This window comes from Cetorhinus maximus, chromosome 23, assembly GCF_964194155.1.
Source record: "Cetorhinus maximus chromosome 23, sCetMax3.hap1.1, whole genome shotgun sequence".
Classification (NCBI taxonomy): domain Eukaryota; kingdom Metazoa; phylum Chordata; class Chondrichthyes; order Lamniformes; family Cetorhinidae; genus Cetorhinus; species Cetorhinus maximus.
In genome coordinates this window covers 49,291,636-49,310,792 of record NC_135901.1, presented here as the reverse complement: position 1 = coordinate 49,310,792, position 19,157 = coordinate 49,291,636, and the positions used below count along the sequence as shown (strand labels likewise).

General features: G+C 41.6%; 1 long non-coding RNA gene across 2 annotated transcripts in view; it reads left to right on the top strand.

Moving 5' to 3' along the window:
* The window catches only part of LOC144698296 (uncharacterized), an 869,665-nt gene that overhangs the window by 671,643 nt on the left and 178,865 nt on the right, over nt 1-19,157 (top strand). The gene's annotated exons all lie outside the window — the stretch shown is intronic.

Here is a 19,157-nt window from a genome sequence, read left to right as displayed (position 1 = left end):
TGTTGATCGATTTTCCAGTAACAAATATTTGAACCTTCATCAGTCTGTGCTTCCTACTAGTCCACTTTGGGACGCTCGCCGGCTCAACGGTGAACTCGTTGGTTCAGCTCTGAAATGTGTTATGCACTAGTCTCCACTATTTTTCACAAATACATTGCGGAACTGAGAAGTTTACAGTGTTATTTTTAGTTCCCTCCCCCATATTTGTCAACCTGTTTTGAGAGCAATTTCAGGCTGAGAACTTGTGTGAGGAACTGAATCAATATTCAATATTTGGCTTGCGATGTCGACGTGCCAGGCATAAGCTAAAATGTGCAATAGCTGAGATAACTCCATCCCAGAGATAAGGATGCGGTTTAGGAAAGCTTGCGATGTATAACATGGTCTTAATCCGTGTCTGTTGCAAGTCAACTGTATTTTAATAAATTGAAAAGTGTTCTGGAGGTTGACTGAAGTGGGGAACTCATTACCATTACTAGTTGGCAATATGGAAGCGAGGATATAATGGTGACCACATGCAAGGAAAGAGTCAGTTCCTTGTTTTAGTTCCTTATGATACCAGAACTGCAGGTTATTAGTGACATCGGGGCGAACCCCGCCTGTGTGTTGCGGTGAACGTCAACGATATTGATTGGCTCAACTCAAGATTGATATATTTATTGTGATATATTTATGTATGTGCGTGTGTGTGTTTGTGTGTGTATTTATAAATATGTGCTTGTGTGTCCGATTAATCAGTGGTATTTACATAAAAGAACGGACTATAGCATCTTTCACCACCGTATGACACGTCAAAACATTTCACAGGCAATCAGAGACTTTTGTAGTCGCTATCGTATACGATACACGTGTATAGATAATGTTCACCCCTCAGCACTTAATTTAGGCGATTGCATCGCCGTTCATTTGGACTTCCGTTCGTTGATTTGTATTCCTGTAACAACATGCATAAATCAAAAGTGCACTGAAACTTGGGCACTGTAAGATTATCCCCGGGATTAGTACTAATTCGGTGATAGAAGCAATGAACTGCGGATGCTGGAAATCCAAAATAAAAACAAAAATAGAAATACCTGGAAAAACTCAGCAGGTTTGGCAGCATCGGTTTGTAGCCGGTTCCTTACTTGGTTCAAACGTAAATGCTGATTATTTGTGACCCTGTGTCCGCACATGGAAACTGAATCCTGTTATAGTGAGCGGACTTTAGAGAACAAGAGGAACATATGCTCTGGATTGATATGGTTGTTGACGTTGGTGTTCAGATTCCAAGCACGGCACAAATGAATTTTAAATCCCAGGTCGACGTTAAGTGAGCTGGCGAATCATTGTCAAACGCCTTTTACCCAACTGTCAATAAAACATCCCTCCCCAAAGCGAAACCTACAAGAGGTGGCCCTAATTATGGTGATAAAGTCGGGAAATTTAGACTTAGTATCTATTTGAAAAAAGGAGGGTATACGTTATGTTAGGCATGCCCCTGCCAAGTGTGTCAATGTAACTCTTACTCGAGTTAGTAATGGCGAGGCTGATATCATTCAGGCAGACATCAAACATAAACAAAAATGAAAGAATCATATTCTCTTGATTCAACTGCCAGAAGCCCAGAAGACTCTTGCACCATTTACAGATTTTATTTCCACATCCCTATCAGAATACCCTTCCAGGGAATGCTAATTCTTAATCTATACAAGTTCTATCAAACATCAGTCAGAAACGCGCCATTTAACAGTTTGTGTGTGCGTTCAATTGACCTGCACTCAATTTAAATTTGATCTCCAGCTTCATCTCTTTTATGAAACTCATAGATTCGCCTCATTTATAGGTCAATGATCTGGAAGTTCCTGAGGCCTGCTAATATTCTGATCCTCTGACTGTAGGAATATCATCTGTAACGCCGCCCGGCACCAATGCCAGTGTTTGGGCCTTACTGCTGTGTCACAAGGACCCCAGTTGAAAACTAGTTTCAAGGCTCGACCTGAAATGTTGAAGGTGTCAGGTTAACCCAATAGACTTAGAGGGCTACCCTACCAAGGTGGCGGGATGGATTAGAAAGCATTACTTTATCGAACAAGGCTCCAATCTCTATCACATTTCCAGGGATCAGTGTTCGCCTTTAGCACCAACCTGGATAGAATGGCCTGGGTAACGCAGAGGAGATTCAAACACTGTTTATCAAAAAAGGTAGGCAAGTCGGAAGGATTTCTGTACCAAAGTGCCAACCTACCCACCCGATTTTCCGTCTTTGGCTGGTTGAATTATGCCCCCATAATGTGAAGACATAAACTCGGCCCATACTCCCATCCATTTCAGCTTGCTCATCATCCTCAAGGTAGCGCGTTTCATTTCATAATCTCAATGTTAATTGCTTGTATTGTATTTAATTTGTCGTAGTCCTATCCGGACAGACACCAAATAACTAGCCGCCAGTAACCAAATTATTGTGTGGTTAAATGCATTCCAATACATTTCTTCTGCGATCTGGGCCATCTTGTATTTCTTTCTGAATTGGGATCGCTTGAATAATGTGGGAAGCTTGACTCCCATACTTGGGAAACCCAACTTTTTTAACACTAAATTACACCCCTAAATAGAATTGAATATTTACCGTCCTTCAGTGAAATGCTACGCCATCTTCACCTTTTATCCATGAACCAATGGATATTAAACCTTAGGCAGGCGCAATGTGACCTGGCGAATAGTTGTCACCAGTCTTTTACCCAGCAGTCAATAAAACTTCCCTCCAGCAATGTTTTAATCCACTGCTACAGCCTTTGATGTGGAACCTTATGGAAAGCTTGTATTGAAACCAAGTGTACTTCATGACCAGGCTGTCCACCATTCACTGTTTTTGCTATTTCTTCACAAAATATGTTTAGTTGAGAAGGTCTGCTATGGCGGAGGAATCTATTACTAATAGAGGTAAAGCGGTGCAAAACTGAGTTGAATTTTGCATTACCATGATCTTGAAAACGGTCATGAAAATAGATTTTCATTTTTCAATCCCGAGGTGTTTCTTCGTTTCACGGATTCACTCATTATAGCGTCTGCAGTGGGATTCTACATCTATTCTTGCACTGAGAGCGATTGTATGTGCAGTGGCCCTCCTTAGAAATGTCTTGCTTTGGGTACCTCCAGCCAGTATAGAGAGCCACATAGAAATGACAAGTACATCATGATAGATTTAAGAAGATACATAGTGACTTGCATAAATTTTGATGCAGTTCATTTTGTTGTTAGGTTTTGATGAGGAGACAGAAAGTGTTGAAAATTTTCAAAATAACACGCTTGTCAGCAATGTTAATGTCACTGTATAAAAGGCACAGCGGCAGGCTGTGTCCAAAGATGGATGATTGACAGATAACAGACAGCACTGGTGAATCATGTTTTTTTTTCTAACCGGAGGAAGGCATGAAGTAGGGTTCTCCAGCAGCAGGTACTAGTATAACTGTTTTCCTTGATATAAGTTAAGGGCTTGGACTAGGGTTTGCAAGGAAACAATTTCAAAATTGACGCATTGTTGAAATCGTGGAAGTATTGCAAACTTGTTAGAAGGATAGCCATCGATTTGAAGAGGACATGGGCACACTGGTGGAATAGATGGACAAGTGATAGATGTAACTTTAGACAACGTTGGAGTGATAAAAACAAAAATAGCTGAAAAAACTCAGCAGGTCTGACAGCAGAGAGGAATATAGTTAACGTTTCTAGTCCGAGCCATCTATCGTTTTATCTCCACCTTTTAGCCCATTTCGATTCCTTCCCCCCCACCCCACCCCCACTAGGGTTATCTGTCACTTGCTTGTCCTGCTTTCTACCCTTAATGTCACCATTAGCACATTCATTAGGTAATATGACCACCGTCAACACCCCCTCATCCTTTTGTCTATCAAATATTTGGCTATATCTTCTTTGCCTTCACCTATCACTGGCCCTCCATCCAGGTCTATCGGTCCCACGCCCCTCAAGCAGCTTATATTCCACCTCATGTCTATATCTCCTTAGTTCTGTTGAACAGTCATTCGGACTCGAAACATTGACTGTATTCCTCTCCGCAGATGCTGTCAGGCCTGATGAGTTTTTCCAGCTATTTTTGTTTTTGTTTAAATTTTCCAACATCGGCAGTATTTTGCTTTTATTGAAGTGATAAATTTTGGCAAGAAGAACAAGGCAAGTCAATGAATAAATAAGGGCACTTTCCTCAGGGGACTGAAGGCACAGACAGACCTGTGGGGTATATTTGCACAAACCAATGAATGCAACAGAACAAGTTGAAAACGTGGTTCAAAAGTTATAGCTGATCCTGGGCTTCATAATTAGAAGCATATGATACAAAAACAAGCAGGTTGTCATAAACCTTTATAAAAATGTTTGACATTAACTGGAATATTATGCTCAGTTCTGGGCTCTGCTCATTCGGAAGGATGTGAAGGCATTAATTAGGGTACAGAAACGAATTTCAAAAACGGTACCAGGGATGGGGTGGTTCCGTTGCACGGGTGGTTTGCAGAAACTGGGGCTGTTCAACTTGGAGAAGGGAAGGACGAGAGCAGATTTTATAGAAGTATTTAAAAAATTATGATGTGCCTGGACAGAGTACAAAGTGAGAAACTATTCCATTGGCGGAAGAATCAAGAACAAGGGGGGACTTATTTAAGGTGAAAAAAAGTGGCACAAGGGAACGGAAAAAAATAATCTTTCTTAAACTCAGCGAGCGGATAGGCCCTGGAATGCCCTGGAGTGAGAATCATTCATGGCTTCAAAAAAGAATTGTATCATTATCTGAGAGAGAAACAATGCAGGGCGGAGGATTGGGTCTAGATGAGTTGCTGCTGCAGGGAATGGGCACGGGCATGGCGATCAGAATGGCTTCCTTCTGCGCCGTACCCAGTCTCTGATTGTATGGCTAAAGGTTCTGAAATTCATTCCTCTGTCGATTTACCAGATGGCCCGATTATGATGTGAATATCGAAAGCCTGGCATGTGGATCACTGTTTAATATTCAGGGATTGTACGACTAACTTTCCCTCCGCACGGACTTTATATTCCAAAGGCTCTTCCCACTGAAACTTAATTATCTGCGGATTGTGCAAGAATACCAAACGTCTGATCTTGTGTAATAACTTCAGTTGTCAAAATGATTGGAATGGATTTGGGAAGAGCGTGATGGATATGTTAACATAGCTGCAAGTTATTGATATTTTGGAGCAGTTTCATTGATTTATGGACACACTGAAATCTTTACGTGCGAGTTCGAAAGACCAATGAGTGCATTGGGTGGGGGTGTGGGGGGGGTGGGGGGGGGGGAGCGGCGGTATCCTTTACATGAATCAAGCGCAATGATTGTTATCAAATCATTATACAACGATTTCAGTATGACTGTTAGAAACTTGGATATACGGTAGAATACAAAAGCACAGAAGTGCGTTATTAGAGAAACAAAGTTGATACACAATAAAGAATGTGTCATTTGGTGTTTTTAGCCTGCTCCACAATTCAACAAGATCATTGCTGAACTTGTATATCAACTTCCCCCTCCACATCTATCCACGAATCCCTTGATTCCATAGTGTAAAATGTCTATCTTTCCAAAAATTCATATCCTCAGCTTTTATTTATTTGTTCATGGGATTTTGGTGTTGCTGGCTAGGACATTATTTATTACTCATCCATAATTGCCCTTGACAAAGTGGTGGTTAGCCTCCTTCCTGAACTGCTGCAGTCCATGTGGTATAGGTGCACCCACAGTGCTGTCAGGAAAAGATTTCTACCCAAATGAAGACATATGTGTAGAATTTAAAAACAAAACACGAACACATTTTTGGGAGTGTACTATAGGCCCCCATCAGTCAGAGAGAATTAGAAGAGCAGATATGTAGGCAAATTTCAGAGAAGTGTAAAAATAATAGAGTAGTAATGGTGGGGGATTTCAACTTCCCCAACATTGTCTGTGTTAGTCATAGTGTGATAAGTTTAGAGAGAGCAGAATTTCTTAAAATGCATCCAGAAGAGTTTTTTCAAGCCAGTACATGGAAGGTCCAACAAGACAGGGGGCGGTCCTGGACTTAATTTTAGGCAATGAAGTCAGGAAAGTAGTAGAGGTATCGGGGGGGAGCTTTTTGCAGATAGTGATCATAGCTCCGTTAGATTCAAGGTTGTTATGGAAAAGGACATGGATGAGCCAGAAATCGGAGTTCTAAATTGGGGGAAGGCAGATTTTAATGACATCAGATATGATTTGGCCAGATTGGAATGGGAGCAGCGACTTTAAAGTAAATCTGTGTCAGAGCGGTGGGGCTCATTCAAGAAGGAAATGTAAAGAGTACAAGGCCAACATATTCCAGTAAAGACAAAGGGTGAGACCAACAAATCCAGGGGACCCTGGATGTCGAGGGGTATACAAGACTGGATAAAGATAAAAACGGAGGCTTACGGTAGATACCGAAGGCTCAAAACACCGGAATCCCTAGAGGAGTATAGAATGTGTAGGAGGAAGGTAAAAATGAAATTAGGAGAGACAAAAGGGGGCATGAAAAAACATTATTCAGGTAAAATGTAGGTTAATGCAAAGTTATTTTACATGTATATTAGGAGCAAGAGGATAAGTACAGAAAGAGTAGGGCCCATTAAGGACCATAGTGGTAATTTGTGTGTGGAGCTGAAAGACGTAGGTACGTTCAAAAAGAATACTTTGTGTCGGTGTTCACAAGTGGAAGGGAAAACGTGGGTATGGAAATCAGGCAGAAGTACTGTAATATAATTAAAGAAATTAGCATCGAAAGGATGGAGTTCCTAAGTGGTCTGGCAGGCACAAAAGTAGATAAACCTCCAAGTCTGAATGAAATATGTCACAGGCTGTTGACAGAGGCATGAGAGGAGATAGCAGGGCCGCTGGAAATAACTTTAAATACCTCTCTTTGCATCGCAGAGTTGCCAGAGGACTGGCGGCAGCCAACGTGGTACCATTATTCCAGAAGGGAGGAAAGGATAAACCAGGGAACTGAAGGCCAGTCAGCCTCACCTCAGTGGTGGGGAAGCTATTGTAAGTAATTCTGAGGGACAAAATTAATCTACACTTGGTGAGGAAGTGATTAATCAAGGACAGTCAGCATGGCTTTGTTAAGAGGAGGTCACGTCTGACCAATTTGATTCAATTTTTCGAAGATGTGACTAGGTGTGTAGATGAGGACCATGCATTTGTGGTACCTTACTTGGACTTCAGCAAGGCTTTTGATAGGGCCCCGCATGGAAGACTGATAACGAAGGTAAGAGCTCATGGGATCCAAGGCAATTAGGAAAATTGGATCCAGAATTGGCTGTGTGGCAGGAAACAGAGTTTGATGGTCAAGGTTTGTTTTTGTGACTGGATGCCTGTGTCCAGTGAGATTCCACAGAGATCGGTGTTGCGTCCCTTGCTGTTTGTGTTATATATAAATGATTTTGACTTGAACATAGGAGCGTTGATCAGTAAATTCATGAATACCATTAAAGTTGCTGGCGTGGTAAATATTGAGGAGGATAGTCTTAGATTACAGGAGGACATAGACGGACTGGTCAGATGGGCTGATCAATGGTAAATGGAATTTTATCCAGATAAGTGTGAGGTGATGCACTGGGGCAGGATAAGCAAGGTACGGGAATACACAACAAATTATATGACCCTGGGAAGTACGGAGGGTCAGAGGTAACTTGGTGCACATGTCCACCGGTCCCTTAAGGTAGCGGGGCAGGTAGATAAGGTGGTTAAGAAGGTTTATGGGATACTTGCCTTTATTAGCCGAGGCATAGAGTATAAGTCAGGGAGGTTATGCTGGAACTGAATAAAGCGCTGGTTCGGCCACAGCTAGATTATTGTGTGCAGTTCTGGGATCCACATTATGGGAAGAATGTGATTGCACTAGAGTGCAGAGGAGATTTACCAGATGTTGCCTGGGATGGGGAGTTTTAGTTAAGAGGAGAGATTGGATAGACTGGGGTTACTTTCCTTAGAGCTGAGGAGGTTGAGGGGGGATAGGATTGAGGTGTATAAAATTATGAGGGTCATACATAGGGTAGACAGGAATGAACTTTTTTCCTCAGTGGAGAGATCAATAACCAGTGGTAATAGATTTAATATAAGGGGCAGGACATTAAGGGGCAATGGGAGGAAGCATTCTTTAACCCAGAGGGTTGTGATAATCTGCAACTCAATGCCTGAAAGGGTGGTAGAGGCAGGAACCCTCATAACATTTAAGAAGTATTTGGATATGCACTTGCGATGCCATGGCATACAAGGCTTTGGGCCTAGTGCTGGAAAATGGGATTAGAATAGTGAGGTACTCGTTCGACCGGCGCAGACTCGAAGGGCCGAAGGGCCTTTTCTTGTGCTGTAGACCTCTATGATTCTGTGACTGTATGGTTTTGACCCAGTGACAGTGAGGGATCGGGGATATAGTTCCAAGTCAGGATCCTTACTCTCTTGGCAGAAAAATCCGAAAGTGTTGATCCCTCTAAATGAAAATTTTTGTTTTTTAATCATCACAGTTGCAAATGACCGGGCACTTACCAGAGGGAATGAACCCCAATTCTGGGCTCTCCGAGCAGAGGAAACACCTTAGCATTTACCCTATAAATCTCTCTAAGAGGTTTACTTTTGCCTTTCAATGCATTTGTCTCTCATTCCCGAAACTTCAGAAAGTATAGGCTAAATTTATCGTTATATGAAATTCCTCTTGCAACTGAAACAAACTAGCGAGCGTTAGAATTACTCCCACTGGGAGAAGTATATCTTTCCATAAGGCCGGAGACACAAAGAACACACGCTGCTCCAGACGTGGCCTCACCAATTTCCATGATTAATTCCATCCACGGTGAAAATATACCGACATTAAAATTCAGAGGGAAGACCACGGAGTGAATGGACAATGGTATGTGAATTCGTTCACTTTATGACTTCCGCCCCCATCCGGGAGCACCTCCAGCCGTGAGGAGATACTGGCCAATCCAGTGGCTGGCAACTCTCCAATGCCAGCTGCAGAAACTGGAGGGGTGGCGACTGGTACGACTGCAGCCAATGCTCAATGGAGTGCAGAGCTGGAGCCGGATAAGATTGCGGGTGGGGAGGGGTGGGGGCGGAGGTGGGAACACCAGTGTTGCGGGTGGGTAAATTGGGCTTGTGTGAGTGTTTGTTGTGAATCCTGATCGGAAGGAAAGGGACATGTCGAATTTAATTCCCTCATTTAAAATGGCTGGAACAGATAATGCAGGAAACTGTAGGCCTTCGAGTTTATATATAGATAGATATATGTATCAGAGTTTAATAGAAATTATGAGAACGCAATTTTCCATGCTGCATTTAAACTTACATCGAGGCTTGTGCAACTCAGACATAAGGTAGTCCACAGTTTATTCTAGTCGTATGTAAATTAATAAAATGCTATTAAACAATATTTATTATTGTTGTAAAAACAAAAAACTGCAGATGCTGGAAATCCAAAATCGGTGGAGAAGAGTACAGTTAACGTTTCGAGTCCTCATGACCCTTCAACAGAACTGTTCTTCTTCGCCGATGTTGCCAGAGCTGCTGAGATTTTCCACGTATTTCTGTTTCTGTTTTTGTTCATTATTGTTGTACCTGCCTCCCTCTTTTAATAAGTCGGTTAGCTGTCCAGTATATTTGATCGTCTACATTTAATTATCTCTATTGAAGTCTAATATGTCCGAGAATTTACCATAAGCTCTGAATTATTAAGAGAGAGATTGAATAGCAAATTTGGAGCCAAATTACAGAAAGAACATATGATTACATTGTAGTTACAAACGGGACTTCAATTATCTTATATACGGAAGTAGTGGCAATGTGAAGTGCAAAGAGGGAGAGGAATTCCTGAAACATGTATAATTTGTGTGTTGCCAACTCACGAATAAATGTAGCAAATTTATTAGGATGTACCCATTTGACATAGTTTGTGTCTTGGATGGGAGGTAGGAGGCAGAGTTTAAAGATTAACCAATATGTATTCAGATTGACAGGAGTTATGGGTTGCTGCCATGATCATTATGAATGTTAAACACTGCTGGTACTGCGGATGAATGTCTGATATAGTGTTCGGCTTCCTTGTCCAGGATGGCGCCAAGCTTCGTTATGATTGTTGGAAGTGCACTGATCCAGTCGAGAAGAGATATTCCATCGCATTCCTTACTCGTATCTCGATGATGTTTTACAGGCTTTTGAGGGGTTCGGGATGTGGGAAATTGGTCAAAAGATGAGTTACTCGCCTCAGAATTCCCAGTCACTGATCTGCTTCATTTTGTCGTTACTTTATTTACATAGTTGGTCCAATTTCGTTTCAGATGAATGGTGATCCCCAAATTCAATAGCCGATGCTGTTAAGATGATGTTATGATTACTGTTTCTAAAATATTTTCCCAATGAAACATGCTCCGTTAGCAACATTTCATTTCCTAGAACTAGATCCATTGCTGCCCTTGGTTCTTGAGATGGAAAGACATGATTTGTACGTATTTCATGAATTCCGCTCCCACTTTGCACTTTATATTGCCACTATCTCAGGCTCTTGGATAATGTTACAAACCGGCGGAAGTTAGCTAATGTGGAGAAGCGAAAGCATGACAGTCAAGCTTACGATTAATTAAAACGTGTAGGCAGGTCGAAAAAAAGCAATGCAAGTGTATATGTTTAGTATGTATGTTTACTGTTTCACATTTGGCTGGAGTATAAAGGGGAGCGTGTTATGAGTCAGTTGCACTGACCCTTATCAGTTCAAGCGCACCAGTTTCGAATTGCCAGAGGAAGCTTTTTTTTAAAAAGTTTTTTTTAAGAAATACATAATTGCATATTACGTATTAAAATCCACGTGCATCTGTAAAATTTGCCCCCACCACGCTCTGCGGTTGAGCTATATAATGTCCATGGCGGTCAGTCTTACTATGTTGAAGACAGTGTCTCACTTGCCGTTCATTAGAAGGGAAATTCTACAGGAGATATGTAGTAAATCATTCAACAATACAGGCGTGGGCAGAAACGTTGTGCAAAGGCTTGTACATGTGAATGAATAAGGCTTCAAAGAATAACGTATGTGCGGAACACTGGGGAGCAATAACACCCACATATATCAAAAACACTAACACTCAATGGCAGCAGCTAAACATTAAAGAAGCTCACTGATGAATAATATTGTGTTAGAGGCACGCATTATCCTGTGTATCTAAATGTAAAATAAATTTAACACACTCGAGCTCATCGGACATTTGTAGATATCTGGATATGTGAGCATTTTAGAATTCTATTTCTGGTTTTCAAATCCCTTCGTGACCTCACCCCTTATTATCTTTCTAGTTTCCTTCAGGCCTACTATCCGTCGAGATAACTGAACGCCACCAAATCCGGCCTGTTGTACACCCTCAATTTTAATCACTCCATAATTGTGCCTTCTGCGGGCAAGGCCCTGGGCGCTGTAATTCCGCCCCGACACATCGCCACATTCCTACAACTCTTTCCCTCCTTAAGATGATTCTTAATAGCACGCTGACCAAACATTTTTTTTACATCTGTCCAAATATCTCCTCATGTGAAAGCAAAATACTGCGAATGCTGGAAATCTGAAATAAAAACAGAGAATACTGCAAAAACTCAACAGGCCTGGCTGCTTCTGTGGAGAGACAAACAGAATTAACGTTTCGAGTCCGTTTGACTCCGAAGAAGGGTGCTACGGATTCGTGGCGTTAATTCTGATTCTTTCTCCGTATATGCTGCCAGACCTGCTGAGTTTTTTTTTCAGCATTTTCTGTTTTTATCCCGTTATGTGTTTTTTTTTTGGTTCCCCTTAATTAACCCCTTACTATTCGATTAAACCTTGTGGTAGCGAGTTCTGAATTTTCATCACTCTTTGGGTGAATAAGTTTATTTTGAATTACAGGCCGGATTTGCTGTCTCTCTTTTAATGATAGCCTCTGGTTATGTTATTTATCAACAAATACAGTATTTCCTTCGTATAGATTCTATCCAAACCTTGCATACATAATGGCCTCTATTATGTCACCATGCAGCCTTCCTTACATCAAGGGAAATGTGACGCTCGCTCCTAAGCCCTTCCTGACATATATATCTACGAAATTCTGGTAACATCGTTGTGCATTTTCTTTTCACTCTTAAGCGCCTCTATACCCCCTGATTTTATAATTCGTAGAGCATAACTGCACACACTTCTCGGAGTGTAGTTGAACCAAGGTTCGATACAGGTTAAGCATAAGGTTCCTGCTTTTCAAATTTAACCCTCTATAAAGAATTCCTGATGTTTTTTTATTGTCTTGCTAACTTGTGATACAAACTTTAGAGAACAATGCACTAACACCCCACGATCATGCTTGTTTCCACCTTTACCCCATTATCACTTACGTCTTCCAAGTTAAAAGTGACCTCCACATTCTTCCCACCAAAATGTATCCCTTCACATTTATGTGTGCTCAACTTCATTTCCCAAATATTTGTCACTTTTTCAAGTTTATTCAGGAAACACAGAAGTTAGCGAAAATTCAGCACTCGCTCCTACATGGTGTGGTCGTGGAAAATATTAATAATAAATTTAGGAGAAGCTAGAGTACATGCGAGAGGAAGGCATGAAGCATATTTTGATTTGTTGACATGAAGCAAGTGGAAAGCGGCTTTTGTGGAGAATGAACACCCGCACAGAGCTATTTGTCAGAATAACCAGTAACTTCACTGTAATGTTCTCTTCAATTATGGTCAATAAGAATCAGCACACATTTGGCCTTTTTGTTTTGATTCGCTGTTGCACCTCTGTACAGCTTTAACAAATATGAATAGTTGGAAATCTCTTTGTTCCTCCTCTGCAGTATATAGTTGTATCAGAATGTAGAATACATCTTGACATATTTGTCTTGCATGAAAGCAAAGTGACCTCGCACTTGATCAAATTAATCTCCATCTGCCGGGCTTCAGCCGAACTCCTAATCTGTAGATTAATGCTGTGCCCCCACCTGCACTATTTTCTAGCTCACATGCTTACAACCCTCTGCAGTCTTAGACATTTAAATCTCTATTCTTTCATCCAATACATTCAATAAATAAGGCGGACATTTGAAAACCCAGATGACAAACTTGGGGAATGATGACATGTCAGATCCTATCAATCCGAATGTGTAACGTTTATCACAATTTTTTGGGTCGTCCTTTTTGTTTCTTTTTGAGTGCCTGTCGACCTTATTCGAGGGTTTCACTAAATCTGTATGGCTAATGTCGCTTGCTCCACTGGTTTCTACTTACAGGTATCATCCTCAAAAATTCAGCTAAATTTGTCGACTCACCATAATCGTAACAATGCACTGCAGACACTATGGGAGGAAATCTCGGCTCTCCCCGCCGGTGATATTTTCCGGTCCCACCGGAGTCAATGGACTTTTGAGCGACTCTTCACATTTTAAGGCCCCGTCCCCGCTGTGCTTGATTAATTTAACGGGAAAGTTCAGTCAACCCAATGCGAAATCTTTGAGAGGAATAAAGAATGGAGTCTGGGATAATCGAGCATGAAAGTCAAGAGAAAAGCTCTAATCTCACGCTATTGAAGACAGAATCAGGAACGTGGGCTTTAGTGGAAATGGAATTACAGGTGAATAGGGAATGGAAATCACACATCGTCATTTTGCTTCTGGCATTTGAGCTAAGATTCAGGTGCCAGTACAGTTCATTCAACCAACTCTACGACACATCCTACATTGCCGCCATTTGTGCATTTGAACTCGCTAAAGCATTCCTTATAACCAGTGAGATTATCTATTTTAGTAGCAAAAACAGGAAGGCAGATTATTATCTGAATGGCTATAAATTGAGAGAGGGGAATTTGCAACGATACCTGGGGGTCCTTGTACACCAGTCGCTGAAGGTAAGGATGCAGGTGCAGCAGGCGGTAAAGAAGTCAAATGGCATGTTGGCCTTCATACCGAGAGGATTCGAGTACAGGAGCAGGGATGTATTGCTGCAATTGTACAGGGCCTTGGTGATACCACACCTCGAATATTGTGTGCAGTTTTGCTCTCCTTATCTGAGGAAGGATGTACTTGCTATAGAAGGAGTGCAGCGAAGGTTTACCCGAATGATTCCTGGGATGGCGAGACTGACATATGAGGAGAGGTTGAGTCGATTAGGGTTATATTCACTGGAGCTCAGAAGAATGAGGGGAGATCTCATAGAAACTTATAAAATTGTAAGAGGACTAGACAGGGTAGAGGCAGGAAGAATGCTTCCGATGGTGAGGGAGTCCAGAACTAGGGGTCACAGTCTGAGGATGTGGTGTAGACCATTTAGGACTGGGATGAGGAGAAATTTCTTCACACAGAGAGTGGTGAGCCTGTGGAATTCGTTACCACAGAAAGTATTTGAGACCAAAACATTGTGTGCTTTCAAGAAGGAGTTAGATATAGCTCTTGGAGCGAAAGGGTTCAAAGGGTGTGAGGAGAAAGCGGGAGCAGGCTATTGAGTTGGATGATCAGCCATGATCATAATGAAAGGCGGAGCAGGCTCGAAGGACCGAATGGCCTGTTCCAGCTCCTTGCTTCTATGTTTCTGTTTATTTTCTGAAAGCTATATTACAACCTCAGTCTCTGTGTTGCACGGGATACACTCCATGTAAAATGTTGCGGCTCCCACATATACAGCAGATGGTTAATAATTGAAACTGGGCCGGAAGAAATCAGCACGACGTACTAGGATCCCTATAATGCCCATCATTCCATTTCATAATTGGGTTATTGATCTGCTTAAAATAAACCAATTAAAATCTCTGCGAATGAAAATGGCTTCCCAATGCTCTTAATGTTGGTTTCCCAACGCCATCAACATTAATATGCAAATGTTAACTTCAGCTGCAATGTTCATGGTACCAGCAATTAGAAATAGTACAGTCCACCTGTCAGTTATTATCAAACCGACGCTGTTTTCATAATATGAACTTTATCCAGGCCCACTATCACTATCATGTTGCCAGCTTATGTATATGACCAAGCTGAGGACAGCAAACCCCCAGTACGTGAAAACTCGTTGATCACATGGGCATTGCGCTTGCGTGAATCGAATTATAAGGCCCACGTTCTAACAATTATGAATCACAAATGATTGGGATGGTGATGGTTCGGGAGATTTTTGGCAAGTATGTATCAAAGTACATCCGGACGGTGATTTACCGCCCGTCGATATTAATGATCTAAAATCATGAGAGGGCAGCGCAGTTATGACGATTTGAGTTACAATGCCTTGCGGGAAGGGTACCGGAGGGAAGCACATTCTTTGAAACTAGCACCTTTGATCTTACAGTTACTCCTCCCATGAATGCCGATCGGCTCGACTATTGGAGGGCTAAAAGAGTACCATTCCCTGTTTCAAGGGATATATCCACATGAACATGGTTTTGTGCTTTCCAGGGGGTAATGCACGTTTATATCTGTCAAAGGCAATGTATCTGGCTCCTTGAGCTCTGTTTGATGAAAAAGCGGTGTCAACTCTAAACGCCTTCCAAACTAATCGTACATGTTCACATAGCTCATTAATCAAGCATTAAACTTGCTCGTAAATCCCGCAGCCCCAGAACTTTCTGTATGAAGACGTTTCACTTGATCACTGCTTAAAATCCCTGAATTTTAATATTGTCCTCTCCTTGATCACTTAACCATTAATAACGTCCTGCTCCCATCTATCTACCCTGACCAATTCTTTGACGGTTTTAAACAGGTTGCTTTATCTACTCTTAATGTAAGCTTTCTTTAAAAAAAATGAGCAAGCATATAGTTTTTTTTATTCCTATTTACATATCGTCATAACTGGCATCGTTCTAGTCATCAAGAATAGCATCAGAGTGATTAAGCTACAGAAGAAATAGCCTTCAAGGCTGGCCTAATAGTATAGGAGCATGAGTTAAAATACCAAAACAGCAGCTTGGGAATTAACATTCAGTGAATTTAACAAATCTGCAGATAAAACGCTACGATCAGCAATGTTCACCTGAAATTACTGGATTCTTATAGAGGACGGCCCTTTCGTTTTCTAATGCCATTAGGGAATGATACCTGCTCTTTTCACCCCGTCTCATATACACAAAAACCCAAATACCCAACAATGTAACTGGCTTTTAACTGCTCTCTGAAATTATAAAGTAAGTCATTCTTTTCAGGAAAGGTGCTCATCACCACTTCGAAAGGGCAATTAGGGCCAGTAAATAAATATTAGTTTTACCAGAGGCGTCCTGTGAATAAATGAAGCCACAAAAAATGTTTGGCACAGCATTTAAAGCCTCAACGTCCATATATCATATTGGAGAGCCAAAATTACGTAAACTCTCTGCTCTTCCCCAAAACCGAACTAATTTCCTTTCAGAGTATCATTTCCAGTGCCTTCTTTACAAACGGCATCATCTCAATGTTATTGGCACTGAATGTCCCATGCCACTTATTAGCACTTTCCCGCATATTACCCAACTCCGTTTGGTTTTCCAAATATTAAAAAGTGTTTCTTATGTTGTGTTCACCATTCGGAAAACTCTCCTCACGGCTGTAACAACAAAAAATAATAAAATGAAATGTAGCGTCTTTCATCGGCCTATGGGGTTTCCCTGTTTGAATTATTAAATAAAGAATGACACCAAGGCACATAAGGGGACATTGGGTCAGATAACCAAAAGCTTCGCCAAACAGGTAGTTTAATGAATGACTTAAATGGAGAAAGCGAGGCAGAGAGGCGGGGAGCTGTAAGGACTGCATCTCAGAGTTTGTGTTCGAGACAGTTAAAGGCACAGCCACCAATTGCGGAGCAATTAAAGTTTGGAGTGTACAAGAGGCCAGAAATAAAGGCATTGATATCTTGTAGGGTTTTTGTGTTTGGAGGAGATTACAGATATAGAAATGTGCAAGGCTATGGAGGCTTATGAAAACAAGGATTAGAATATTAAAATCAAAGGTTGCTTGCCCAGAAGTAAATGGTAGTCAGTGAGCAAATAGATTATGGGTGAGTGGGACTTGCTTTGAGATAAAATGAGGGCAGCAGAGTTTTACATGACCTCAAGTTTACAGTGGGTAGAATCTGGGAGGAAGGAGTGCATTGGAATAATTGAATCTAGAGGTAACGAAGACAAGGGCGAAGGGTGAGCTGAGACAGGGGCGAAGTCAAGTGATGTTATGTGGGTAGAAATAGTGCATCTTAGAGATGTTGTGAATATGAAGTCGGAAGCTCTTTTCCGCATCAAATACGACATCGAGGTTGCAATGAGACTGCCATAAACACAGCCTGTTGCCGGGGAAATAGTTGGAGTCAGTAGCTAGGAAAGGGATTTTGGAGCCGGGACCACAATAATATCACTGACGTACGGGGTGATGAAATATGCCCAGAGAACAGAATCATGTGCTAGAGTTTTACCCATTTCCAACAACACTGATTGTAATGAGATCCCTGTTGGCCTTGCTGTGATGCATTTTAATTGATTTGCGCTCTTCTCCTAAATCTTTCCATAATTCTGCGGTACTGGCCTATCAACGGCTTTCTTAAGGTTCACGTGGGTAACTGTATGTGACCAAAAGTCGAAATATCACGGCAAAAAAAAGAAAAACATGGAAGGTTTGTTGCATAAACACGGCTCAGGCCGAGCATGCGGTCTTTGTTTATCACTGGTAGATCAACACATTTGTCACATTAAAGGCATGAACGTTTCAGTAGAGGTTATTTGAGTGAGAATTGTTTATTTCATTCGGTGCATAAAGCTGACATTTAAACATGGATATCATTATCAATCTAACACTAATTTTTGAACATGTACGTTTACAATATGCAAGATGAACTACAGCCTCCATCGAAAGCACCTTAAAAACATTCCACCTCTACCATTTTGAAGAAAAAAAAATGTACCAAAAGCATGATAACACTACGACCGGCAGGTTTCCCTCCAAGCCTCACAACATCCTGACTTGAACCTATATGGCCGTGCATTCACTGCGGCTTAATCAATGTCCTGTAAATTTGTTGCTAACAGCAGTGTGTCCGTACCTGCAAAAGATGGACTGCAGAGATTCAAGAAGCCACCTTCATAAGCACAAATAGTGATTGGTCACCAATGATGGCCTTGCCAACCAAGCCCACACTCCATGAAAGAAAAATTAAAACAAACAAAAAAGTATGAAAAGCAATCAACGTGAATGGAAACAAGCTCTACATGGTGACCGTGAAGTATCTTCTCTATAACTCTGCCGATCTATCCACGTTAATTGGATGCAGAGTCGACCAGTGTGACTGTGGATATACGAGTCATAACCTAACCTATCGCAAACCCTGAGCAGTATACATTGCTAATGGTCTATCACTCCGCCCTATGCAAATCCGCCCTGCCTCTTGAGGTTTATAAGGTCAGTGTTCTGCTACACACCGTTACACAGAACAGTTGGTCTTGAGGTCTAGAGTTCGTTCTGTTTATGTTTTCCACACTGGTGAAGAAACAATGAATATTTTCTGCCTTTCGCTCCTTTTAACCTGGTTACCAAGTAAGTGCTGTTCGCTAAAGAGAATGTGCAGAAACTGGATGAATTAGTGCGGCAGCGCCTGTATTGTGTAATTAGCCTTTGCCTTTAAATGTTTTCATTGTTTCAGACCCGCAAGTTATTTAATATATTTTCTCCATTCAGGTGCCTTCAGTGTTAGAGTGGACCAAACACCAAGAACGGCAACGAAAGAGACAGGCGAATCCCTGACAATCAACTGCGTCCTAAAGGATACTAGCTGTAGCTTGTGCTCGACAAGATGGTTCCGGAAAAATCCGGGATCAACAAATTGGGAACGGATAAACATTGGCGGCCGATATGTTGAATCAGTCAACAAGGGAAGCAAATCATTTTCCCTGCGAATCAATGACCTGACAGTTGAAGACAGTGTCACGTTTTACTGCAAAGCTGAAACACACAGTAATGAGTTTGAGCTTCTGCTCATACAAGAACACCCTCGGACCTTCTGGTGATTAAAATACGAATTGTTTCGCTCTTTTTGCTCAAACCTTCACTTTGCAGCCACGGATTCCCATCTGAGACCGGTGGAGATGTGTAAATAACTGGTGACAGTTTCAGGATCAGAAATCTCCGCAGTGAGAATGCGGATTTGAAGTGCGGTTGTTCAA